Source organism: Salminus brasiliensis, chromosome 24, assembly GCF_030463535.1.
Source record: "Salminus brasiliensis chromosome 24, fSalBra1.hap2, whole genome shotgun sequence".
In the NCBI taxonomy this organism is placed as follows: domain Eukaryota; kingdom Metazoa; phylum Chordata; class Actinopteri; order Characiformes; family Bryconidae; genus Salminus; species Salminus brasiliensis.
In genome coordinates, this window is record NC_132901.1 from 23,998,071 (window position 1) to 24,021,231 (window position 23,161).

Below are 23,161 nucleotides of genomic sequence, written 5' to 3' on the forward strand. Positions count from 1 at the left end.
GGCGGGTCGAGCCGAGCGGTACTTGAAGCTGGGAGGGCTCTCCGTGCGGATCGGCTTTTGACCATCGCCATCAAATACGGAGGGGCTGGTCCGTTCTTGATGGAAACGTGATTAAAATATCAGAACATATTCAAATAAATATTTTGTCCACAAAAAGAAACAAAAATACAACCTAATTATCTACATTCACTAACCAAAACGAAGAGTAATAGCAAAATAAACAGCCCATCTGTATCAGCAGTGAGTTAAGGCATCATGTTTATTACTGCTTTAGGACGGGCCCTTATTTATTTATTTATTTATTTTGCATTATTAGAAAAAGTATATATATATATATATATATATATATATATATATATATATATATATATATATATATATATATATATACGAAAGTTTTTTGTTCGTTTGTTCGTTTTTTGTTTGAACGTTTCAGATAAAGGGGGAAAAAAAACATTGATTTCTTTTTGGTTTTAAAAACAACATTAGGCTCAACATTATTTACAAATTTGGCTTGAAAATTTTTTTTATACATATAAATATTTCCTAAAATGTGGAATGACGTGAGATTTACCTGTAAAGCAGAGACACAGAGAGGCGGGCTACTACCGTGGTCTACTGTGGCCCAAGTAGAGAACTTGTGATCACTACCCCAAAAAAGCATCTCAGGATGTCTACCCTTCACGGTTGTACACTTTTCCATTCTTAGACGCGTCAAAAACGCAACCATTGAGCTCCTGCAAGCCGGAATAGCTCAGTTGGGAAAGCGTTAGACTGAAGATCTAAAGGTCCCTGGTTCGATCCCGGGTTTCGGCAGAAGGGGTGTAGTTTTGTACCCATGCCTTCTACCCATTACATTAAAGCATTACTCACCATCACATATTTTTATGTCTATACTAGATACCTTGTGCTCACTGCCCCCCAAAATATGCTGTTTTGGGGTGAAAGACAGTCTTGTTGACTAAGCAGAAAATCCTCTACAACAACTGAAAGTGAAACACAAGAAATCACACCACCTTAAAAAGGTTTCCGCAGGTCCCACCGAGATTTGAAATCGGATCGCTGGATTCAGAGTCCAGAGTGCTAACCATTACACTATGGAACCGCTGTGTCCAGCAGCATCGCCTCCAAGGTAATAGAAAATAATAAAATAATTAACTCGGTGCAGACACATTGTAAATGACCTATATTAAGCGGTTTCACTCTTTTCACTTACTTTCAATAATTGTATATTTACTGTAATGAACTGTGACTGCAGTGGAGTACAATACACAAGACCTTTATGGAGCCAGTTCAGGATCTATCAAGACTTGCCCAAGACTTTTCCACACTTTTTCAAGCGTTAAATATAATCTCTAAACATTTCGTGTGAACTGTCTCCATCAAGACTTTTCCCAAAAGCACCAGGTCCCACCGAGATTTGAACTCGGATCGCTGGATTCAGAGTCCAGAGTGCTAACCATTACACCATGGAACCAGTACAACCACAACGTTCATGCTTCTCGTCCACAGAGGCTACACGTTAAGATAAAGCACACTAGTTCAGACTCTTAATGTAATATCTACACATCCCGTGTGTGAACTGCTACACCACAGGACACTCAAATATTAAACAATTGTATTATTGTAGGATAATCAACTTATTTACATTTAAGGCATTTAGCAGAAGCTCTTATCCAGAGCGACTTACAAAAGTGATTTGGTATTAACTCAGAAATAACCTTAACGAAATAACGAAAGTTTTTTGTTCGTTTGTTCGTTTTTTGTTTGAACGTTTGAGATAAAGAGAAAAAAACATTGATTTCTTTTTGGATTTAAAAACAACATTAGGCTCAACATTATTTACAAATTTGGTTAGAATTTTTTTTTTTATAAATATAAACGTTTCCTAAAATTTGGAATGACGTGAGATTTACCTGTAAAGCAGAGACACAGAGAGGCGGGCTACTATCGTGGTCTACTGTGGCCCAAGTAGAGAACTTGTGATCAGTACCCCAAAAAAGAATCTCAGGATGTCGACCCTTCACGGTTGTACACTTTTCCATTCTTAGACGCGTCAAAAACGCAACCATAAAATTCCTGCGAGCCGAAATAGCTCAGTTGGGAGAGCGTTAGACTGAAGATCTAAAGGTCCCTGGTTCGATCCCGGGTTTCGGCAGAAGGGGTGGTCTTTTGTACCTAAGATAGTCCTTTATTAGTCCCGCAGTGGGGAAATTCTCTGTAATAGAAAATAATAAAATAATTAACTCGGTGCAGACACATTGTAAATGACCTATATTAAGAGATTTCACTCTTTTCACTTGCTTTCAATGTTTGTATATTTACTGTAATGAACTGTGACTGCAGTGGAGTACAATACACAAGACCTTTATGGAGCCAGTTCAGGATCCATCAAGACTTGCCCAAGACTTTTCCACACTATTTCAAGCGTTAAATATCATCTCTAAACATTTCGGGTGAACTGTCTCCATCAAGACTTTTCCCAAAAGCATCAGGTCCCACCGAGATTTGAACTCGGATCGCTGGATTCAGAGTCCAGAGTGCTAACCATTACACCATGGAACCAGTACACCCACAACGTTCATGCTTCTCGTCCACAGAGGCTACACGTTAAGATAAAGCACACTAGTTCAGACTCTTAATGTAATATCTACACATCCCGTGTGTGAACTGCTACACCACAGGACACTCAAATATTAAACAATTGTATTATTGTAGGATAATCAACTTATTTACATTTACATTTAAGGCATTTAGCAGAAGCTCTTATCCAGAGCGACTTACAAAAGTCATTTGCTCTTAACTCAGAAATAACCTCAACTAGTTTGAATAGACTCGAAATTTAAAGATCCTCTAATCTTAGACTCTACTAAACACAAGTCAATAAGGTGACCACTCTACTATTGGCCCAAGTGCTCTCAGAAAAGAAGGGTCTTCAGTCTGGTTTGAAGACAGCGAGCGACTCTGCTGTTCGGACACCCAGGGGAAGTTCATTCCACCACTTGTCTTACATGGATTTTGAGGGATGGCGGGTCGAGCCGAGCGGTACTTGAAGCTGGGAGGGCTCTCCGTGCGGATCGGCTTTTGACCATCGCCATCAAATACGGAGGGGCTGGTCCGTTCTTGATGGAAACGTGATTAAAATATCAGAACATATTCAAATAAATATTTTGTCCACAAAAAGAAACAAAAATACAACCTAATTATCTACATTCACTAACCAAAACGAAGAGTAATAGCAAAATAAACAGCCCATCTGTATCAGCAGTGAGTTAAGGCATCATGTTTATTACTGCTTTAGGACGGGCCCTTATTTATTTATTTATTTATTTATTTTGCATTATTAGAAAAGGTATATATATATATATATATATATATATATATATATATATACGAAAGTTTTTTGTTCGTTTGTTCGTTTTTTGTTTGAACGTTTCAGATAAAGGGGGAAAAAAAACATTGATTTCTTTTTGGTTTTAAAAACAACATTAGGCTCAACATTATTCACAAATTTGGCTTGAAAATTTTTTTTATACATATAAATATTTCCTAAAATGTGGAATGACGTGAGATTTACCTGTAAAGCAGAGACACAGAGAGGCGGGCTACTACCGTGGTCTACTGTGGCCCAAGTAGAGAACTTGTGATCACTACCCCAAAAAAGCATCTCAGGATGTCTACCCTTCACGGTTGTACACTTTTCCATTCTTAGACGCGTCAAAAACGCAACCATTGAACTCCTGCAAGCCGAAATAGCTCAGTTGGGAGAGCGTTAGACTGAAGATCTAAAGGTCCCTGGTTCGATCCCGGGTTTCGGCAGAAGGGGTGTAGTTTTGTACCCATGCCTTCTACCCATTACATTAAAGCATTACTCACCATCACATATTTTTATGTCTATACTAGATACCTTGTGCTCACTGCCCCCCAAAATATGCTGTTTTGGGGTGAAAGACAGTCTTGTTGACTAAGCAGAAAATCCTCTACAACAACTGAAAGTGAAACACAAGAAATCACACCACCTTAAAAAGGTTTCCGCAGGTCCCACCGAGATTTGAAATCGGATCGCTGGATTCAGAGTCCAGAGTGCTAACCATTACACTATGGAACCGCTGTGTCCAGCAGCATCGCCTCCAAGGTAATAGAAAATAATAAAATAATTAACTCGGTGCAGACACATTGTAAATGACCTATATTAAGAGGTTTCACTCTTTTCACTTACTTTCAATAATTGTATATTTACTGTAATGAACTGTGACTGCAGTGGAGTACAATACACAAGACCTTTATGGAGCCAGTTCAGGATCTATCAAGACTTGCCCAAGACTTTTCCACACTTTTTCAAGCGTTAAATATAATCTCTAAACATTTCGGGTGAACTGTCTCCATCAAGACTTTTCCCAAAAGCACCAGGTCCCACCGAGATTTGAACTCGGATCGCTGGATTCAGAGTCCAGAGTGCTAACCATTACACCATGGAACCAGTACACCCACAACGTTCATGCTTCTCGTCCACAGAGGCTACACGTTAAGATAAAGCACACTAGTTCAGACTCTTAATGTAATATCTACACATCCCGTGTGTGAACTGCTACACCACAGGACACTCAAATATTAAACAATTGTATTATTGTAGGATAATCAACTTATTTACATTTAAGGCATTTAGCAGAAGCTCTTATCCAGAGCGACTTACAAAAGTGATTTGGTATTAACTCAGAAATAACCTTAACGAAATAACGAAAGTTTTTTGTTCGTTTGTTCGTTTTTTGTTTGAACGTTTGAGATAAAGAGAAAAAAACATTGATTTCTTTTTGGATTTAAAAACAACATTAGGCTCAACATTATTTACAAATTTGGTTAGAATTTTTTTTTTTATAAATATAAACGTTTCCTAAAATTTGGAATGACGTGAGATTTACCTGTAAAGCAGAGACACAGAGAGGCGGGCTACTATCGTGGTCTACTGTGGCCCAAGTAGAGAACTTGTGATCAGTACCCCAAAAAAGAATCTCAGGATGTCGACCCTTCACGGTTGTACACTTTTCCATTCTTAGACGCGTCAAAAACGCAACCATAAAGTTCCTGCGAGCCGAAATAGCTCAGTTGGGAGAGCGTTAGACTGAAGATCTAAAGGTCCCTGGTTCGATCCCGGGTTTCGGCAGAAGGGTTGGCTTTTTTACCTAAGATAGTCCTTTATTAGTCCCGCAGTGGGGAAATTCTCTGTAATAGAAAATAATAAAATAATTAACTCGGTGCAGACACATTGTAAATGACCTATATTAAGAGATTTCACTCTTTTCACTTGCTTTCAATGTTTGTATATTTACTGTAATGAACTGTGACTGCAGTGGAGTACAATACACAAGACCTTTATGGAGCCAGTTCAGGATCCATCAAGACTTGCCCAAGACTTTTCCACACTATTTCAAGCGTTAAATATCATCTCTAAACATTTCGGGTGAACTGTCTCCATCAAGACTTTTCCCAAAAGCACCAGGTCCCACCGAGATTTGAACTCGGATCGCTGGATTCAGAATCCAGAGTGCTAACCATTACACCATGGAACCAGTACACCCACAACGTTCATGCTTCTCGTCCACAGAGGCTACACGTTAAGATAAAGCACACTAGTTCAGACTCTTAATGTAATATCTACACATCCCGTGTGTGAACTGCTACACCACAGGACACTCAAATATTAAACAATTGTATTATTGTAGGATAATCAACTTATTTACATTTACATTTAAGGCATTTAGCAGAAGCTCTTATCCAGAGCGACTTACAAAAGTCATTTGCTCTTAACTCAGAAATAACCTCAACTAGTTTGAATAGACTCGAAATTTAAAGATCCTCTAATCTTAGACTCTACTAAACACAAGTCAATAAGGTGACCACTCTACTATTGGCCCAAGTGCTCTCAGAAAAGAAGGGTCTTCAGTCTGGTTTGAAGACAGCGAGCGACTCTGCTGTTCGGACACCCAGGGGAAGTTCATTCCACCACTTGTCTTACATGGATTTTGAGGGATGGCGGGTCGAGCCGAGCGGTACTTGAAGCTGGGAGGGCTCTCCGTGCGGATCGGCTTTTGACCATCGCCATCAAATACGGAGGGGCTGGTCCGTTCTTGATGGAAACGTGATTAAAATATCAGAACATATTCAAATAAATATTTTGTCCACAAAAAGAAACAAAAATACAACCTAATTATCTACATTCACTAACCAAAACGAAGAGTAATAGCAAAATAAACAGCCCATCTGTATCAGCAGTGAGTTAAGGCATCATGTTTATTACTGCTTTAGGACGGGCCCTTATTTATTTATTTATTTATTTTGCATTATTAGAAAAAGTATATATATATATATATATATATATATATATATATATATATATATATATATATATATATATATATATATATACGAAAGTTTTTTGTTCGTTTGTTCGTTTTTTGTTTGAACGTTTCAGATAAAGGGGGAAAAAAAACATTGATTTCTTTTTGGTTTTAAAAACAACATTAGGCTCAACATTATTTACAAATTTGGCTTGAAAATTTTTTTTATACATATAAATATTTCCTAAAATGTGGAATGACGTGAGATTTACCTGTAAAGCAGAGACACAGAGAGGCGGGCTACTACCGTGGTCTACTGTGGCCCAAGTAGAGAACTTGTGATCACTACCCCAAAAAAGCATCTCAGGATGTCTACCCTTCACGGTTGTACACTTTTCCATTCTTAGACGCGTCAAAAACGCAACCATTGAGCTCCTGCAAGCCGGAATAGCTCAGTTGGGAAAGCGTTAGACTGAAGATCTAAAGGTCCCTGGTTCGATCCCGGGTTTCGGCAGAAGGGGTGTAGTTTTGTACCCATGCCTTCTACCCATTACATTAAAGCATTACTCACCATCACATATTTTTATGTCTATACTAGATACCTTGTGCTCACTGCCCCCCAAAATATGCTGTTTTGGGGTGAAAGACAGTCTTGTTGACTAAGCAGAAAATCCTCTACAACAACTGAAAGTGAAACACAAGAAATCACACCACCTTAAAAAGGTTTCCGCAGGTCCCACCGAGATTTGAAATCGGATCGCTGGATTCAGAGTCCAGAGTGCTAACCATTACACTATGGAACCGCTGTGTCCAGCAGCATCGCCTCCAAGGTAATAGAAAATAATAAAATAATTAACTCGGTGCAGACACATTGTAAATGACCTATATTAAGCGGTTTCACTCTTTTCACTTACTTTCAATAATTGTATATTTACTGTAATGAACTGTGACTGCAGTGGAGTACAATACACAAGACCTTTATGGAGCCAGTTCAGGATCTATCAAGACTTGCCCAAGACTTTTCCACACTTTTTCAAGCGTTAAATATAATCTCTAAACATTTCGTGTGAACTGTCTCCATCAAGACTTTTCCCAAAAGCACCAGGTCCCACCGAGATTTGAACTCGGATCGCTGGATTCAGAGTCCAGAGTGCTAACCATTACACCATGGAACCAGTACAACCACAACGTTCATGCTTCTCGTCCACAGAGGCTACACGTTAAGATAAAGCACACTAGTTCAGACTCTTAATGTAATATCTACACATCCCGTGTGTGAACTGCTACACCACAGGACACTCAAATATTAAACAATTGTATTATTGTAGGATAATCAACTTATTTACATTTAAGGCATTTAGCAGAAGCTCTTATCCAGAGCGACTTACAAAAGTGATTTGGTATTAACTCAGAAATAACCTTAACGAAATAACGAAAGTTTTTTTTTCGTTTGTTCGTTTTTTGTTTGAACGTTTGAGATAAAGAGAAAAAAACATTGATTTCTTTTTGGATTTAAAAACAACATTAGGCTCAACATTATTTACAAATTTGGTTAGAATTTTTTTTTTTATAAATATAAACGTTTCCTAAAATTTGGAATGACGTGAGATTTACCTGTAAAGCAGAGACACAGAGAGGCGGGCTACTATCGTGGTCTACTGTGGCCCAAGTAGAGAACTTGTGATCAGTACCCCAAAAAAGAATCTCAGGATGTCGACCCTTCACGGATGTACACTTTTCCATTCTTAGACGCGTCAAAAACGCAACCATAAAGTTCCTGCGAGCCGAAATAGCTCAGTTGGGAGAGCGTTAGACTGAAGATCTAAAGGTCCCTGGTTCGATCCCGGGTTTCGGCAGAAGGGGTGGTCTTTTGTACCTAAGATAGTCCTTTATTAGTCCCGCAGTGGGGAAATTCTCTGTAATAGAAAATAATAAAATAATTAACTCGGTGCAGACACATTGTAAATGACCTATATTAAGAGATTTCACTCTTTTCACTTGCTTTCAATGTTTGTATATTTACTGTAATGAACTGTGACTGCAGTGGAGTACAATACACAAGACCTTTATGGAGCCAGTTCAGGATCCATCAAGACTTGCCCAAGACTTTTCCACACTATTTCAAGCGTTAAATATCATCTCTAAACATTTCGGGTGAACTGTCTCCATCAAGACTTTTCCCAAAAGCATCAGGTCCCACCGAGATTTGAACTCGGATCGCTGGATTCAGAGTCCAGAGTGCTAACCATTACACCATGGAACCAGTACACCCACAACGTTCATGCTTCTCGTCCACAGAGGCTACACGTTAAGATAAAGCACACTAGTTCAGACTCTTAATGTAATATCTACACATCCCGTGTGTGAACTGCTACACCACAGGACACTCAAATATTAAACAATTGTATTATTGTAGGATAATCAACTTATTTACATTTACATTTAAGGCATTTAGCAGAAGCTCTTATCCAGAGCGACTTACAAAAGTCATTTGCTCTTAACTCAGAAATAACCTCAACTAGTTTGAATAGACTCGAAATTTAAAGATCCTCTAATCTTAGACTCTACTAAACACAAGTCAATAAGGTGACCACTCTACTATTGGCCCAAGTGCTCTCAGAAAAGAAGGGTCTTCAGTCTGGTTTGAAGACAGCGAGCGACTCTGCTGTTCGGACACCCAGGGGAAGTTCATTCCACCACTTGTCTTACATGGATTTTGAGGGATGGCGGGTCGAGCCGAGCGGTACTTGAAGCTGGGAGGGCTCTCCGTGCGGATCGGCTTTTGACCATCGCCATCAAATACGGAGGGGCTGGTCCGTTCTTGATGGAAACGTGATTAAAATATCAGAACATATTCAAATAAATATTTTGTCCACAAAAAGAAACAAAAATACAACCTAATTATCTACATTCACTAACCAAAACGAAGAGTAATAGCAAAATAAACAGCCCATCTGTATCAGCAGTGAGTTAAGGCATCATGTTTATTACTGCTTTAGGACGGGCCCTTATTTATTTATTTATTTATTTTGCATTATTAGAAAAAGTATATATATATATATATATATATATATATATATATATATATATATATATATATATATATATACGAAAGTTTTTTGTTCGTTTGTTCGTTTTTTGTTTGAACGTTTCAGATAAAGGGGGAAAAAAAACATTGATTTCTTTTTGGTTTTAAAAACAACATTAGGCTCAACATTATTTACAAATTTGGCTTGAAAATTGTTTTTTATACATATAAATATTTCCTAAAATGTGGAATGACGTGAGATTTACCTGTAAAGCAGAGACACAGAGAGGCGGGCTACTACCGTGGTCTACTGTGGCCCAAGTAGAGAACTTGTGATCACTACCCCAAAAAAGCATCTCAGGATGTCTACCCTTCACGGTTGTACACTTTTCCATTCTTAGACGCGTCAAGAACGCAACCATTGAGCTCCTGCAAGCCGGAATAGCTCAGTTGGGAGAGCGTTAGACTGAAGATCTAAAGGTCCCTGGTTCGATCCCGGGTTTCGGCAGAAGGGGTGTAGTTTTGTACCCATGCCTTCTACCCATTACATTAAAGCATTACTCACCATCACATATTTTTATGTCTATACTAGATACCTTGTGCTCACTGCCCCCCAAAATATGCTGTTTTGGGGTGAAAGACAGTCTTGTTGACTAAGCAGAAAATCCTCTACAACAACTGAAAGTGAAACACAAGAAATCACACCACCTTAAAAAGGTTTCCGCAGGTCCCACCGAGATTTGAAATCGGATCGCTGGATTCAGAGTCCAGAGTGCTAACCATTACACTATGGAACCGCTGTGTCCAGCAGCATCGCCTCCAAGGTAATAGAAAATAATAAAATAATTAACTCGGTGCAGACACATTGTAAATGACCTATATTAAGCGGTTTCACTCTTTTCACTTACTTTCAATAATTGTATATTTACTGTAATGAACTGTGACTGCAGTGGAGTACAATACACAAGACCTTTATGGAGCCAGTTCAGGATCTATCAAGACTTGCCCAAGACTTTTCCACACTTTTTCAAGCGTTAAATATAATCTCTAAACATTTCGTGTGAACTGTCTCCATCAAGACTTTTCCCAAAAGCACCAGGTCCCACCGAGATTTGAACTCGGATCGCTGGATTCAGAGTCCAGAGTGCTAACCATTACACCATGGAACCAGTACAACCACAACGTTCATGCTTCTCGTCCACAGAGGCTACACGTTAAGATAAAGCACACTAGTTCAGACTCTTAATGTAATATCTACACATCCCGTGTGTGAACTGCTACACCACAGGACACTCAAATATTAAACAATTGTATTATTGTAGGATAATCAACTTATTTACATTTAAGGCATTTAGCAGAAGCTCTTATCCAGAGCGACTTACAAAAGTGATTTGGTATTAACTCAGAAATAACCTTAACGAAATAACGAAAGTTTTTTGTTCGTTTGTTCGTTTTTTGTTTGAACGTTTGAGATAAAGAGAAAAAAACATTGATTTCTTTTTGGATTTAAAAACAACATTAGGCTCAACATTATTTACAAATTTGGTTAGAATTTTTTTTTTTATAAATATAAACGTTTCCTAAAATTTGGAATGACGTGAGATTTACCTGTAAAGCAGAGACACAGAGAGGCGGGCTACTATCGTGGTCTACTGTGGCCCAAGTAGAGAACTTGTGATCAGTACCCCAAAAAAGAATCTCAGGATGTCGACCCTTCACGGATGTACACTTTTCCATTCTTAGACGCGTCAAAAACGCAACCATAAAGTTCCTGCGAGCCGAAATAGCTCAGTTGGGAGAGCGTTAGACTGAAGATCTAAAGGTCCCTGGTTCGATCCCGGGTTTCGGCAGAAGGGGTGGTCTTTTGTACCTAAGATAGTCCTTTATTAGTCCCGCAGTGGGGAAATTCTCTGTAATAGAAAATAATAAAATAATTAACTCGGTGCAGACACATTGTAAATGACCTATATTAAGAGATTTCACTCTTTTCACTTGCTTTCAATGTTTGTATATTTACTGTAATGAACTGTGACTGCAGTGGAGTACAATACACAAGACCTTTATGGAGCCAGTTCAGGATCCATCAAGACTTGCCCAAGACTTTTCCACACTATTTCAAGCGTTAAATATCATCTCTAAACATTTCGGGTGAACTGTCTCCATCAAGACTTTTCCCAAAAGCATCAGGTCCCACCGAGATTTGAACTCGGATCGCTGGATTCAGAGTCCAGAGTGCTAACCATTACACCATGGAACCAGTACACCCACAACGTTCATGCTTCTCGTCCACAGAGGCTACACGTTAAGATAAAGCACACTAGTTCAGACTCTTAATGTAATATCTACACATCCCGTGTGTGAACTGCTACACCACAGGACACTCAAATATTAAACAATTGTATTATTGTAGGATAATCAACTTATTTACATTTACATTTAAGGCATTTAGCAGAAGCTCTTATCCAGAGCGACTTACAAAAGTCATTTGCTCTTAACTCAGAAATAACCTCAACTAGTTTGAATAGACTCGAAATTTAAAGATCCTCTAATCTTAGACTCTACTAAACACAAGTCAATAAGGTGACCACTCTACTATTGGCCCAAGTGCTCTCAGAAAAGAAGGGTCTTCAGTCTGGTTTGAAGACAGCGAGCGACTCTGCTGTTCGGACACCCAGGGGAAGTTCATTCCACCACTTGTCTTACATGGATTTTGAGGGATGGCGGGTCGAGCCGAGCGGTACTTGAAGCTGGGAGGGCTCTCCGTGCGGATCGGCTTTTGACCATCGCCATCAAATACGGAGGGGCTGGTCCGTTCTTGATGGAAACGTGATTAAAATATCAGAACATATTCAAATAAATATTTTGTCCACAAAAAGAAACAAAAATACAACCTAATTATCTACATTCACTAACCAAAACGAAGAGTAATAGCAAAATAAACAGCCCATCTGTATCAGCAGTGAGTTAAGGCATCATGTTTATTACTGCTTTAGGACGGGCCCTTATTTATTTATTTATTTATTTTGCATTATTAGAAAAAGTATATATATATATATATATATATATACGAAAGTTTTTTGTTCGTTTGTTCGTTTTTTGTTTGAACGTTTCAGATAAAGGGGGAAAAAAAACATTGATTTCTTTTTGGTTTTAAAAACAACATTAGGCTCAACATTATTTACAAATTTGGCTTGAAAATTTTTTTTATACATATAAATATTTCCTAAAATGTGGAATGACGTGAGATTTACCTGTAAAGCAGAGACACAGAGAGGCGGGCTACTACCGTGGTCTACTGTGGCCCAAGTAGAGAACTTGTGATCACTACCCCAAAAAAGCATCTCAGGATGTCTACCCTTCACGGTTGTACACTTTTCCATTCTTAGACGCGTCAAAAACGCAACCATTGAGCTCCTGCAAGCCGGAATAGCTCAGTTGGGAAAGCGTTAGACTGAAGATCTAAAGGTCCCTGGTTCGATCCCGGGTTTCGGCAGAAGGGGTGTAGTTTTGTACCCATGCCTTCTACCCATTACATTAAAGCATTACTCACCATCACATATTTTTATGTCTATACTAGATACCTTGTGCTCACTGCCCCCCAAAATATGCTGTTTTGGGGTGAAAGACAGTCTTGTTGACTAAGCAGAAAATCCTCTACAACAACTGAAAGTGAAACACAAGAAATCACACCACCTTAAAAAGGTTTCCGCAGGTCCCACCGAGATTTGAAATCGGATCGCTGGATTCAGAGTCCAGAGTGCTAACCATTACACTATGGAACCGCTGTGTCCAGCAGCATCGCCTCCAAGGTAATAGAAAATAATAAAATAATTAACTCGGTGCAGACACATTGTAAATGACCTATATTAAGCGGTTTCACTCTTTTCACTTACTTTCAATAATTGTATATTTACTGTAATGAACTGTGACTGCAGTGGAGTACAATACACAAGACCTTTATGGAGCCAGTTCAGGATCTATCAAGACTTGCCCAAGACTTTTCCACACTTTTTCAAGCGTTAAATATAATCTCTAAACATTTCGTGTGAACTGTCTCCATCAAGACTTTTCCCAAAAGCACCAGGTCCCACCGAGATTTGAACTCGGATCGCTGGATTCAGAGTCCAGAGTGCTAACCATTACACCATGGAACCAGTACAACCACAACGTTCATGCTTCTCGTCCACAGAGGCTACACGTTAAGATAAAGCACACTAGTTCAGACTCTTAATGTAATATCTACACATCCCGTGTGTGAACTGCTACACCACAGGACACTCAAATATTAAACAATTGTATTATTGTAGGATAATCAACTTATTTACATTTAAGGCATTTAGCAGAAGCTCTTATCCAGAGCGACTTACAAAAGTGATTTGGTATTAACTCAGAAATAACCTTAACGAAATAACGAAAGTTTTTTGTTCGTTTGTTCGTTTTTTGTTTGAACGTTTGAGATAAAGAGAAAAAAACATTGATTTCTTTTTGGATTTAAAAACAACATTAGGCTCAACATTATTTACAAATTTGGTTAGAATTTTTTTTTTTATAAATATAAACGTTTCCTAAAATTTGGAATGACGTGAGATTTACCTGTAAAGCAGAGACACAGAGAGGCGGGCTACTATCGTGGTCTACTGTGGCCCAAGTAGAGAACTTGTGATCAGTACCCCAAAAAAGAATCTCAGGATGTCGACCCTTCACGGATGTACACTTTTCCATTCTTAGACGCGTCAAAAACGCAACCATAAAGTTCCTGCGAGCCGAAATAGCTCAGTTGGGAGAGCGTTAGACTGAAGATCTAAAGGTCCCTGGTTCGATCCCGGGTTTCGGCAGAAGGGGTGGTCTTTTGTACCTAAGATAGTCCTTTATTAGTCCCGCAGTGGGGAAATTCTCTGTAATAGAAAATAATAAAATAATTAACTCGGTGCAGACACATTGTAAATGACCTATATTAAGAGATTTCACTCTTTTCACTTGCTTTCAATGTTTGTATATTTACTGTAATGAACTGTGACTGCAGTGGAGTACAATACACAAGACCTTTATGGAGCCAGTTCAGGATCCATCAAGACTTGCCCAAGACTTTTCCACACTATTTCAAGCGTTAAATATCATCTCTAAACATTTCGGGTGAACTGTCTCCATCAAGACTTTTCCCAAAAGCATCAGGTCCCACCGAGATTTGAACTCGGATCGCTGGATTCAGAGTCCAGAGTGCTAACCATTACACCATGGAACCAGTACACCCACAACGTTCATGCTTCTCGTCCACAGAGGCTACACGTTAAGATAAAGCACACTAGTTCAGACTCTTAATGTAATATCTACACATCCCGTGTGTGAACTGCTACACCACAGGACACTCAAATATTAAACAATTGTATTATTGTAGGATAATCAACTTATTTACATTTACATTTAAGGCATTTAGCAGAAGCTCTTATCCAGAGCGACTTACAAAAGTCATTTGCTCTTAACTCAGAAATAACCTCAACTAGTTTGAATAGACTCGAAATTTAAAGATCCTCTAATCTTAGACTCTACTAAACACAAGTCAATAAGGTGACCACTCTACTATTGGCCCAAGTGCTCTCAGAAAAGAAGGGTCTTCAGTCTGGTTTGAAGACAGCGAGCGACTCTGCTGTTCGGACACCCAGGGGAAGTTCATTCCACCACTTGTCTTACATGGATTTTGAGGGATGGCGGGTCGAGCCGAGCGGTACTTGAAGCTGGGAGGGCTCTCCGTGCGGATCGGCTTTTGACCATCGCCATCAAATACGGAGGGGCTGGTCCGTTCTTGATGGAAACGTGATTAAAATATCAGAACATATTCAAATAAATATTTTGTCCACAAAAAGAAACAAAAATACAACCTAATTATCTACATTCACTAACCAAAACGAAGAGTAATAGCAAAATAAACAGCCCATCTGTATCAGCAGTGAGTTAAGGCATCATGTTTATTACTGCTTTAGGACCGGCCCTTATTTATTTATTTATTTATTTTGCATTATTAGAAAAAGTATATATATATATATATATATATATATATATATATATATATATATATATATATATATATATATATATACGAAAGTTTTTTGTTCGTTTGTTCGTTTTTTGTTTGAACGTTTCAGATAAAGGGGGAATAAAAACATTGATTTCTTTTTGGTTTTAAAAACAACATTAGGCTCAACATTATTTACAAATTTGGCTTGAAAATTTTTTTTATACATATAAATATTTCCTAAAATGTGGAATGACGTGAGATTTACCTGTAAAGCAGAGACACAGAGAGGCGGGCTACTACCGTGGTCTACTGTGGCCCAAGTAGAGAACTTGTGATCACTACCCCAAAAAAGCATCTCAGGATGTCTACCCTTCACGGTTGTACACTTTTCCATTCTTAGACGCGTCAAAAACGCAACCATTGAGCTCCTGCAAGCCGAAATAGCTCAGTTGGGAGAGCGTTAGACTGAAGATCTAAAGGTCCCTGGTTCGATCCCGGGTTTCGGCAGAAGGGGTGTAGTTTTGTACCCATGCCTTCTACCCATTACATTAAAGCATTACTCACCATCACATATTTTTATGTCTATACTAGATACCTTGTGCTCACTGCCCCCCAAAATATGCTGTTTTGGGGTGAAAGACAGTCTTGTTGACTAAGCAGAAAATCCTCTACAACAACTGAAAGTGAAACACAAGAAATCACACCACCTTAAAAAGGTTTCCGCAGGTCCCACCGAGATTTGAAATCGGATCGCTGGATTCAGAGTCCAGAGTGCTAACCATTACACTATGGAACCGCTGCGTCCAGCAGCATCGCCTCCAAGGTAATAGAAAATAATAAAATAATTAACTCGGTGCAGACACATTGTAAATGACCTATATTAAGCGGTTTCACTCTTTTCACTTACTTTCAATAATTGTATATTTACTGTAATGAACTGTGACTGCAGTGGAGTACAATACACAAGACCTTTATGGAGCCAGTTCAGGATCTATCAAGACTTGCCCAAGACTTTTCCACACTTTTTCAAGCGTTAAATATAATCTCTAAACATTTCGGGTGAACTGTCTCCATCAAGACTTTTCCCAAAAGCACCAGGTCCCACCGAGATTTGAACTCGGATCGCTGGATTCAGAGTCCAGAGTGCTAACCATTACACCATGGAACCAGTACACCCACAACGTTCATGCTTCTCGTCCACAGAGGCTACACGTTAAGATAAAGCACACTAGTTCAGACTCTTAATGTAATATCTACACATCCCGTGTGTGAACTGCTACACCACAGGACACTCAAATATTAAACAATTGTATTATTGTAGGATAATCAACTTATTTACATTTAAGGCATTTAGCAGAAGCTCTTATCCAGAGCGACTTACAAAAGTGATTTGGTATTAACTCAGAAATAACCTTAACGAAATAACGAAAGTTTTTTTTTCGTTTGTTCGTTTTTTGTTTGAACGTTTGAGATAAAGAGAAAAAAACATTGATTTCTTTTTGGATTTAAAAACAACATTAGGCTCAACATTATTTACAAATTTGGTTAGAATTTTTTTTTTTATAAATATAAACGTTTCCTAAAATTTGGAATGACGTGAGATTTACCTGTAAAGCAGAGACACAGAGAGGCGGGCTACTATCGTGGTCTACTGTGGCCCAAGTAGAGAACTTGTGATCAGTACCCCAAAAAAGAATCTCAGGATGTCGACCCTTCACGGTTGTACACTTTTCCATTCTTAGACGCGTCAAAAACGCAACCATAAAGTTCCTGCGAGCCGAAATAGCTCAGTTGGGAGAGCGTTAGACTGAAGATCTAAAGGTCCCTGGTTCGATCCCGGGTTTCAGCAGAAGGGGTGGTCTTTTGTACCTAAGATAGTCCTTTATTAGTCCCGCAGTGGGGAAATTCTCTGTAATAGAAAATAATAAAATAATTAACTCGGTGCAGACACATTGTAAATGACCTATATTAAGAGATTTCACTCTTTTCACTTGCTTTCAATGTTTGTATATTTACTGTAATGAACTGTGACTGCAGTGGAGTACAATACACAAGACCTTTATGGAGCCAGTTCAGGATCAATCAAGACTTGCCCAAGACTTTTCCACACTATTTCAAGCGTTAAATATCATCTCTAAACATTTCGGGTGAACTGTCTCCATCAAGACTTTTCCCAAAAGCATCAGGTCCCACCGAGATTTGAACTCGGATCGCTGGATTCAGAGTCCAGAGTGCTAACCATTACACCATGGAACCAGTACAACCACAAAGTTCATGCTTCTCGTCCACAGAGGCTACACGTTAAGATAAAGCACACTAGTTCAGACTCTTAATGTAATATCTACACATCCCGTGTGTGAACTGCTACACCACAGGACACTCAAATATTAAACAATTGTATTATTGTAGGATAATCAACTTATTTACATTTAAGGCATTTAGCAGAAGCTCTTATCCAGAGCGACTTACAAAAGTGATTTGGTATTAACTCAGAAATAACCTTAACGAAATAACGAAAGTTTTTTGTTCGTTTGTTCGTTTTTTGTTTGAACGTTTGAGATAAAGAGAAAAAAACATTGATTTCTTTTTGGATTTAAAAACAACATTAGGCTCAACATTATTTACAAATTTGGTTAGAATTTTTTTTTTTATAAATATAAACGTTTCCTAAAATTTGGAATGACGTGAGATTTACCTGTAAAGCAGAGACACAGAGAGGCGGGCTACTATCGTGGTCTACTGTGGCCCAAGTAGAGAACTTGTGATCAGTACCCCAAAAAAGAATCTCAGGATGTCGACCCTTCACGGATGTACACTTTTCCATTCTTAGACGCGTCAAAAACGCAACCATAAAGTTCCTGCGAGCCGAAATAGCTCAGTTGGGAGAGCGTTAGACTGAAGATCTAAAGGTCCCTGGTTCGATCCCGGGTTTCGGCAGAAGGGGTGGTCTTTTGTACCTAAGATAGTCCTTTATTAGTCCCGCAGTGGGGAAATTCTCTGTAATAGAAAATAATAAAATAATTAACTCGGTGCAGACACATTGTAAATGACCTATATTAAGAGATTTCACTCTTTTCACTTGCTTTCAATGTTTGTATATTTACTGTAATGAACTGTGACTGCAGTGGAGTACAATACACAAGACCTTTATGGAGCCAGTTCAGGATCCATCAAGACTTGCCCAAGACTTTTCCACACTATTTCAAGCGTTAAATATCATCTCTAAACATTTCGGGTGAACTGTCTCCATCAAGACTTTTCCCAAAAGCATCAGGTCCCACCGAGATTTGAACTCGGATCGCTGGATTCAGAGTCCAGAGTGCTAACCATTACACCATGGAACCAGTACACCCACAACGTTCATGCTTCTCGTCCACAGAGGCTACACGTTAAGATAAAGCACACTAGTTCAGACTCTTAATGTAATATCTACACATCCCGTGTGTGAACTGCTACACCACAGGACACTCAAATATTAAACAATTGTATTATTGTAGGATAATCAACTTATTTACATTTACATTTAAGGCATTTAGCAGAAGCTCTTATCCAGAGCGACTTACAAAAGTCATTTGCTCTTAACTCAGAAATAACCTCAACTAGTTTGAATAGACTCGAAATTTAAAGATCCTCTAATCTTAGACTCTACTAAACACAAGTCAATAAGGTGACCACTCTACTATTGGCCCAAGTGCTCTCAGAAAAGAAGGGTCTTCAGTCTGGTTTGAAGACAGCGAGCGACTCTGCTGTTCGGACACCCAGGGGAAGTTCATTCCACCACTTGTCTTACATGGATTTTGAGGGATGGCGGGTCGAGCCGAGCGGTACTTGAAGCTGGGAGGGCTCTCCGTGCGGATCGGCTTTTGACCATCGCCATCAAATACGGAGGGGCTGGTCCGTTCTTGATGGAAACGTGATTAAAATATCAGAACATATTCAAATAAATATTTTGTCCACAAAAAGAAACAAAAATACAACCTAATTATCTACATTCACTAACCAAAACGAAGAGTAATAGCAAAATAAACAGCCCATCTGTATCAGCAGTGAGTTAAGGCATCATGTTTATTACTGCTTTAGGACCGGCCCTTATTTATTTATTTATTTATTTTGCATTATTAGAAAAAGTATATATATATATATATATATATATATATATATATATATATATATATATATACGAAAGTTTTTTGTTCGTTTGTTCGTTTTTTGTTTGAACGTTTCAGATAAAGGGGGAATAAAAACATTGATTTCTTTTTGGTTTTAAAAACAACATTAGGCTCAACATTATTTACAAATTTGGCTTGAAAATTTTTTTTATACATATAAATATTTCCTAAAATGTGGAATGACGTGAGATTTACCTGTAAAGCAGAGACACAGAGAGGCGGGCTACTACCGTGGTCTACTGTGGCCCAAGTAGAGAACTTGTGATCACTACCCCAAAAAAGCATCTCAGGATGTCTACCCTTCACGGTTGTACACTTTTCCATTCTTAGACGCGTCAAAAACGCAACCATTGAACTCCTGCAAGCCGAAATAGCTCAGTTGGGAGAGCGTTAGACTGAAGATCTAAAGGTCCCTGGTTCGATCCCGGGTTTCGGCAGAAGGGGTGTAGTTTTGTACCCATGCCTTCTACCCATTACATTAAAGCATTACTCACCATCACATATTTTTATGTCTATACTAGATACCTTGTGCTCACTGCCCCCCAAAATATGCTGTTTTGGGGTGAAAGACAGTCTTGTTGACTAAGCAGAAAATCCTCTACAACAACTGAAAGTGAAACACAAGAAATCACACCACCTTAAAAAGGTTTCCGCAGGTCCCACCGAGATTTGAAATCGGATCGCTGGATTCAGAGTCCAGAGTGCTAACCATTACACTATGGAACCGCTGTGTCCAGCAGCATCGCCTCCAAGGTAATAGAAAATAATAAAATAATTAACTCGGTGCAGACACATTGTAAATGACCTATATTAAGAGGTTTCACTCTTTTCACTTACTTTCAATAATTGTATATTTACTGTAATGAACTGTGACTGCAGTGGAGTACAATACACAAGACCTTTATGGAGCCAGTTCAGGATCTATCAAGACTTGCCCAAGACTTTTCCACACTTTTTCAAGCGTTAAATATAATCTCTAAACATTTCGGGTGAACTGTCTCCATCAAGACTTTTCCCAAAAGCACCAGGTCCCACCGAGATTTGAACTCGGATCGCTGGATTCAGAGTCCAGAGTGCTAACCATTACAACATGGAACCAGTACACCCACAACGTTCATGCTTCTCGTCCACAGAGGCTACACGTTAAGATAAAGCACACTAGTTCAGACTCTTAATGTAATATCTACACATCCCGTGTGTGAACTGCTACACCACAGGACACTCAAATATTAAACAATTGTATTATTGTAGGATAATCAACTTATTTACATTTAAGGCATTTAGCAGAAGCTCTTATCCAGAGCGACTTACAAAAGTGATTTGGTATTAACTCAGAAATAACCTTAACGAAATAACGAAAGTTTTTTTTTCGTTTGTTCGTTTTTTGTTTGAACGTTTGAGATAAAGAGAAAAAAACATTGATTTCTTTTTGGATTTAAAAACAACATTAGGCTCAACATTATTTACAAATTTGGTTAGAATTTTTTTTTTTATAAATATAAACGTTTCCTAAAATTTGGAATGACGTGAGATTTACCTGTAAAGCAGAGACACAGAGAGGCGGGCTACTATCGTGGTCTACTGTGGCCCAAGTAGAGAACTTGTGATCAGTACCCCAAAAAAGAATCTCAGGATGTCGACCCTTCACGGTTGTACACTTTTCCATTCTTAGACGCGTCAAAAACGCAACCATAAAGTTCCTGCGAGCCGAAATAGCTCAGTTGGGAGAGCGTTAGACTGAAGATCTAAAGGTCCCTGGTTCGATCCCGGGTTTCAGCAGAAGGGGTGGTCTTTTGTACCTAAGATAGTCCTTTATTAGTCCCGCAGTGGGGAAATTCTCTGTAATAGAAAATAATAAAATAATTAACTCGGTGCAGACACATTGTAAATGACCTATATTAAGAGATTTCACTCTTTTCACTTGCTTTCAATGTTTGTATATTTACTGTAATGAACTGTGACTGCAGTGGAGTACAATACACAAGACCTTTATGGAGCCAGTTCAGGATCAATCAAGACTTGCCCAAGACTTTTCCACACTATTTCAAGCGTTAAATATCATCTCTAAACATTTCGGGTGAACTGTCTCCATCAAGACTTTTCCCAAAAGCATCAGGTCCCACCGAGATTTGAACTCGGATCGCTGGATTCAGAGTCCAGAGTGCTAACCATTACACCATGGAACCAGTACAACCACAAAGTTCATGCTTCTCGTCCACAGAGGCTACACGTTAAGATAAAGCACACTAGTTCAGACTCTTAATGTAATATCTACACATCCCGTGTGTGAACTGCTACACCACAGGACACTCAAATATTAAACAATTGTATTATTGTAGGATAATCAACTTATTTACATTTAAGGCATTTAGCAGAAGCTCTTATCCAGAGCGACTTACAAAAGTGATTTGGTATTAACTCAGAAATAACCTTAACGAAATAACGAAAGTTTTTTGTTCGTTTGTTCGTTTTTTGTTTGAACGTTTGAGATAAAGAGAAAAAAACATTGATTTCTTTTTGGATTTAAAAACAACATTAGGCTCAACATTATTTACAAATTTGGTTAGAATTTTTTTTTTTATAAATATAAACGTTTCCTAAAATTTGGAATGACGTGAGATTTACCTGTAAAGCAGAGACACAGAGAGGCGGGCTACTATCGTGGTCTACTGTGGCCCAAGTAGAGAACTTGTGATCAGTACCCCAAAAAAGAATCTCAGGATGTCGACCCTTCACGGATGTACACTTTTCCATTCTTAGACGCGTCAAAAACGCAACCATAAAGTTCCTGCGAGCCGAAATAGCTCAGTTGGGAGAGCGTTAGACTGAAGATCTAAAGGTCCCTGGTTCGATCCCGGGTTTCGGCAGAAGGGGTGGTCTTTTGTACCTAAGATAGTCCTTTATTAGTCCCGCAGTGGGGAAATTCTCTGTAATAGAAAATAATAAAATAATTAACTCGGTGCAGACACATTGTAAATGACCTATATTAAGAGATTTCACTCTTTTCACTTGCTTTCAATGTTTGTATATTTACTGTAATGAACTGTGACTGCAGTGGAGTACAATACACAAGACCTTTATGGAGCCAGTTCAGGATCCATCAAGACTTGCCCAAGACTTTTCCACACTATTTCAAGCGTTAAATATCATCTCTAAACATTTCGGGTGAACTGTCTCCATCAAGACTTTTCCCAAAAGCATCAGGTCCCACCGAGATTTGAACTCGGATCGCTGGATTCAGAGTCCAGAGTGCTAACCATTACACCATGGAACCAGTACACCCACAACGTTCATGCTTCTCGTCCACAGAGGCTACACGTTAAGATAAAGCACACTAGTTCAGACTCTTAATGTAATATCTACACATCCCGTGTGTGAACTGCTACACCACAGGACACTCAAATATTAAACAATTGTATTATTGTAGGATAATCAACTTATTTACATTTACATTTAAGGCATTTAGCAGAAGCTCTTATCCAGAGCGACTTACAAAAGTCATTTGCTCTTAACTCAGAAATAACCTCAACTAGTTTGAATAGACTCGAAATTTAAAGATCCTCTAATCTTAGACTCTACTAAACACAAGTCAATAAGGTGACCACTCTACTATTGG

At 38.7% G+C, this 23,161-nt stretch overlaps 39 non-coding genes across 39 annotated transcripts; 16 read left to right on the plus strand and 23 right to left on the minus strand.

The window, feature by feature from the left end:
- The first annotated feature begins 743 nt into the window (after nucleotides 1–743).
- On the plus strand, nucleotides 744–816 carry trnaf-gaa (transfer RNA phenylalanine (anticodon GAA)). The gene has a single exon. It is a non-coding gene; the product is annotated as a tRNA-Phe (tRNA).
- A 217-nt stretch (nucleotides 817–1,033) lies between these two features.
- On the minus strand, nucleotides 1,034–1,105 carry trnaq-cug (transfer RNA glutamine (anticodon CUG)). The gene has a single exon. It is a non-coding gene; the product is annotated as a tRNA-Gln (tRNA).
- Nucleotides 1,106–1,405: 300 nt separating this feature from the next.
- trnaq-cug (transfer RNA glutamine (anticodon CUG)) lies at nucleotides 1,406–1,477 on the minus strand. The gene has a single exon. It is a non-coding gene; the product is annotated as a tRNA-Gln (tRNA).
- A 608-nt stretch (nucleotides 1,478–2,085) lies between these two features.
- On the plus strand, nucleotides 2,086–2,158 carry trnaf-gaa (transfer RNA phenylalanine (anticodon GAA)). The gene has a single exon. It is a non-coding gene; the product is annotated as a tRNA-Phe (tRNA).
- A 335-nt stretch (nucleotides 2,159–2,493) lies between these two features.
- trnaq-cug (transfer RNA glutamine (anticodon CUG)) lies at nucleotides 2,494–2,565 on the minus strand. Its single transcript has one exon. It is a non-coding gene; the product is annotated as a tRNA-Gln (tRNA).
- A 1,181-nt stretch (nucleotides 2,566–3,746) lies between these two features.
- On the plus strand, nucleotides 3,747–3,819 carry trnaf-gaa (transfer RNA phenylalanine (anticodon GAA)). Its single transcript has one exon. It is a non-coding gene; the product is annotated as a tRNA-Phe (tRNA).
- Nucleotides 3,820–4,036: 217 nt separating this feature from the next.
- On the minus strand, nucleotides 4,037–4,108 carry trnaq-cug (transfer RNA glutamine (anticodon CUG)). Its single transcript has one exon. It is a non-coding gene; the product is annotated as a tRNA-Gln (tRNA).
- Nucleotides 4,109–4,408: 300 nt separating this feature from the next.
- trnaq-cug (transfer RNA glutamine (anticodon CUG)) lies at nucleotides 4,409–4,480 on the minus strand. The gene has a single exon. It is a non-coding gene; the product is annotated as a tRNA-Gln (tRNA).
- Nucleotides 4,481–5,088: 608 nt separating this feature from the next.
- Nucleotides 5,089–5,161, plus strand: trnaf-gaa (transfer RNA phenylalanine (anticodon GAA)). Its single transcript has one exon. It is a non-coding gene; the product is annotated as a tRNA-Phe (tRNA).
- A 334-nt stretch (nucleotides 5,162–5,495) lies between these two features.
- Nucleotides 5,496–5,567, minus strand: trnaq-cug (transfer RNA glutamine (anticodon CUG)). The gene has a single exon. It is a non-coding gene; the product is annotated as a tRNA-Gln (tRNA).
- Nucleotides 5,568–6,776: 1,209 nt separating this feature from the next.
- Nucleotides 6,777–6,849, plus strand: trnaf-gaa (transfer RNA phenylalanine (anticodon GAA)). The gene has a single exon. It is a non-coding gene; the product is annotated as a tRNA-Phe (tRNA).
- Nucleotides 6,850–7,066: 217 nt separating this feature from the next.
- Nucleotides 7,067–7,138, minus strand: trnaq-cug (transfer RNA glutamine (anticodon CUG)). The gene has a single exon. It is a non-coding gene; the product is annotated as a tRNA-Gln (tRNA).
- Nucleotides 7,139–7,438: 300 nt separating this feature from the next.
- Nucleotides 7,439–7,510, minus strand: trnaq-cug (transfer RNA glutamine (anticodon CUG)). The gene has a single exon. It is a non-coding gene; the product is annotated as a tRNA-Gln (tRNA).
- Nucleotides 7,511–8,118: 608 nt separating this feature from the next.
- On the plus strand, nucleotides 8,119–8,191 carry trnaf-gaa (transfer RNA phenylalanine (anticodon GAA)). Its single transcript has one exon. It is a non-coding gene; the product is annotated as a tRNA-Phe (tRNA).
- A 335-nt stretch (nucleotides 8,192–8,526) lies between these two features.
- Nucleotides 8,527–8,598, minus strand: trnaq-cug (transfer RNA glutamine (anticodon CUG)). Its single transcript has one exon. It is a non-coding gene; the product is annotated as a tRNA-Gln (tRNA).
- A 1,200-nt stretch (nucleotides 8,599–9,798) lies between these two features.
- trnaf-gaa (transfer RNA phenylalanine (anticodon GAA)) lies at nucleotides 9,799–9,871 on the plus strand. The gene has a single exon. It is a non-coding gene; the product is annotated as a tRNA-Phe (tRNA).
- Nucleotides 9,872–10,088: 217 nt separating this feature from the next.
- Nucleotides 10,089–10,160, minus strand: trnaq-cug (transfer RNA glutamine (anticodon CUG)). The gene has a single exon. It is a non-coding gene; the product is annotated as a tRNA-Gln (tRNA).
- A 300-nt stretch (nucleotides 10,161–10,460) lies between these two features.
- Nucleotides 10,461–10,532, minus strand: trnaq-cug (transfer RNA glutamine (anticodon CUG)). The gene has a single exon. It is a non-coding gene; the product is annotated as a tRNA-Gln (tRNA).
- Nucleotides 10,533–11,140: 608 nt separating this feature from the next.
- Nucleotides 11,141–11,213, plus strand: trnaf-gaa (transfer RNA phenylalanine (anticodon GAA)). Its single transcript has one exon. It is a non-coding gene; the product is annotated as a tRNA-Phe (tRNA).
- A 335-nt stretch (nucleotides 11,214–11,548) lies between these two features.
- Nucleotides 11,549–11,620, minus strand: trnaq-cug (transfer RNA glutamine (anticodon CUG)). Its single transcript has one exon. It is a non-coding gene; the product is annotated as a tRNA-Gln (tRNA).
- A 1,163-nt stretch (nucleotides 11,621–12,783) lies between these two features.
- Nucleotides 12,784–12,856, plus strand: trnaf-gaa (transfer RNA phenylalanine (anticodon GAA)). The gene has a single exon. It is a non-coding gene; the product is annotated as a tRNA-Phe (tRNA).
- A 217-nt stretch (nucleotides 12,857–13,073) lies between these two features.
- trnaq-cug (transfer RNA glutamine (anticodon CUG)) lies at nucleotides 13,074–13,145 on the minus strand. The gene has a single exon. It is a non-coding gene; the product is annotated as a tRNA-Gln (tRNA).
- A 300-nt stretch (nucleotides 13,146–13,445) lies between these two features.
- trnaq-cug (transfer RNA glutamine (anticodon CUG)) lies at nucleotides 13,446–13,517 on the minus strand. The gene has a single exon. It is a non-coding gene; the product is annotated as a tRNA-Gln (tRNA).
- Nucleotides 13,518–14,125: 608 nt separating this feature from the next.
- Nucleotides 14,126–14,198, plus strand: trnaf-gaa (transfer RNA phenylalanine (anticodon GAA)). The gene has a single exon. It is a non-coding gene; the product is annotated as a tRNA-Phe (tRNA).
- Nucleotides 14,199–14,533: 335 nt separating this feature from the next.
- On the minus strand, nucleotides 14,534–14,605 carry trnaq-cug (transfer RNA glutamine (anticodon CUG)). The gene has a single exon. It is a non-coding gene; the product is annotated as a tRNA-Gln (tRNA).
- A 1,205-nt stretch (nucleotides 14,606–15,810) lies between these two features.
- Nucleotides 15,811–15,883, plus strand: trnaf-gaa (transfer RNA phenylalanine (anticodon GAA)). The gene has a single exon. It is a non-coding gene; the product is annotated as a tRNA-Phe (tRNA).
- Nucleotides 15,884–16,100: 217 nt separating this feature from the next.
- Nucleotides 16,101–16,172, minus strand: trnaq-cug (transfer RNA glutamine (anticodon CUG)). Its single transcript has one exon. It is a non-coding gene; the product is annotated as a tRNA-Gln (tRNA).
- A 300-nt stretch (nucleotides 16,173–16,472) lies between these two features.
- Nucleotides 16,473–16,544, minus strand: trnaq-cug (transfer RNA glutamine (anticodon CUG)). The gene has a single exon. It is a non-coding gene; the product is annotated as a tRNA-Gln (tRNA).
- A 608-nt stretch (nucleotides 16,545–17,152) lies between these two features.
- On the plus strand, nucleotides 17,153–17,225 carry trnaf-gaa (transfer RNA phenylalanine (anticodon GAA)). Its single transcript has one exon. It is a non-coding gene; the product is annotated as a tRNA-Phe (tRNA).
- A 335-nt stretch (nucleotides 17,226–17,560) lies between these two features.
- On the minus strand, nucleotides 17,561–17,632 carry trnaq-cug (transfer RNA glutamine (anticodon CUG)). Its single transcript has one exon. It is a non-coding gene; the product is annotated as a tRNA-Gln (tRNA).
- Nucleotides 17,633–18,240: 608 nt separating this feature from the next.
- trnaf-gaa (transfer RNA phenylalanine (anticodon GAA)) lies at nucleotides 18,241–18,313 on the plus strand. Its single transcript has one exon. It is a non-coding gene; the product is annotated as a tRNA-Phe (tRNA).
- A 335-nt stretch (nucleotides 18,314–18,648) lies between these two features.
- trnaq-cug (transfer RNA glutamine (anticodon CUG)) lies at nucleotides 18,649–18,720 on the minus strand. The gene has a single exon. It is a non-coding gene; the product is annotated as a tRNA-Gln (tRNA).
- Nucleotides 18,721–19,909: 1,189 nt separating this feature from the next.
- Nucleotides 19,910–19,982, plus strand: trnaf-gaa (transfer RNA phenylalanine (anticodon GAA)). The gene has a single exon. It is a non-coding gene; the product is annotated as a tRNA-Phe (tRNA).
- A 217-nt stretch (nucleotides 19,983–20,199) lies between these two features.
- Nucleotides 20,200–20,271, minus strand: trnaq-cug (transfer RNA glutamine (anticodon CUG)). Its single transcript has one exon. It is a non-coding gene; the product is annotated as a tRNA-Gln (tRNA).
- A 300-nt stretch (nucleotides 20,272–20,571) lies between these two features.
- Nucleotides 20,572–20,643, minus strand: trnaq-cug (transfer RNA glutamine (anticodon CUG)). The gene has a single exon. It is a non-coding gene; the product is annotated as a tRNA-Gln (tRNA).
- Nucleotides 20,644–21,251: 608 nt separating this feature from the next.
- On the plus strand, nucleotides 21,252–21,324 carry trnaf-gaa (transfer RNA phenylalanine (anticodon GAA)). Its single transcript has one exon. It is a non-coding gene; the product is annotated as a tRNA-Phe (tRNA).
- A 335-nt stretch (nucleotides 21,325–21,659) lies between these two features.
- Nucleotides 21,660–21,731, minus strand: trnaq-cug (transfer RNA glutamine (anticodon CUG)). The gene has a single exon. It is a non-coding gene; the product is annotated as a tRNA-Gln (tRNA).
- A 608-nt stretch (nucleotides 21,732–22,339) lies between these two features.
- trnaf-gaa (transfer RNA phenylalanine (anticodon GAA)) lies at nucleotides 22,340–22,412 on the plus strand. The gene has a single exon. It is a non-coding gene; the product is annotated as a tRNA-Phe (tRNA).
- Nucleotides 22,413–22,747: 335 nt separating this feature from the next.
- On the minus strand, nucleotides 22,748–22,819 carry trnaq-cug (transfer RNA glutamine (anticodon CUG)). The gene has a single exon. It is a non-coding gene; the product is annotated as a tRNA-Gln (tRNA).
- Nucleotides 22,820–23,161: the final 342 nt, after the last annotated feature.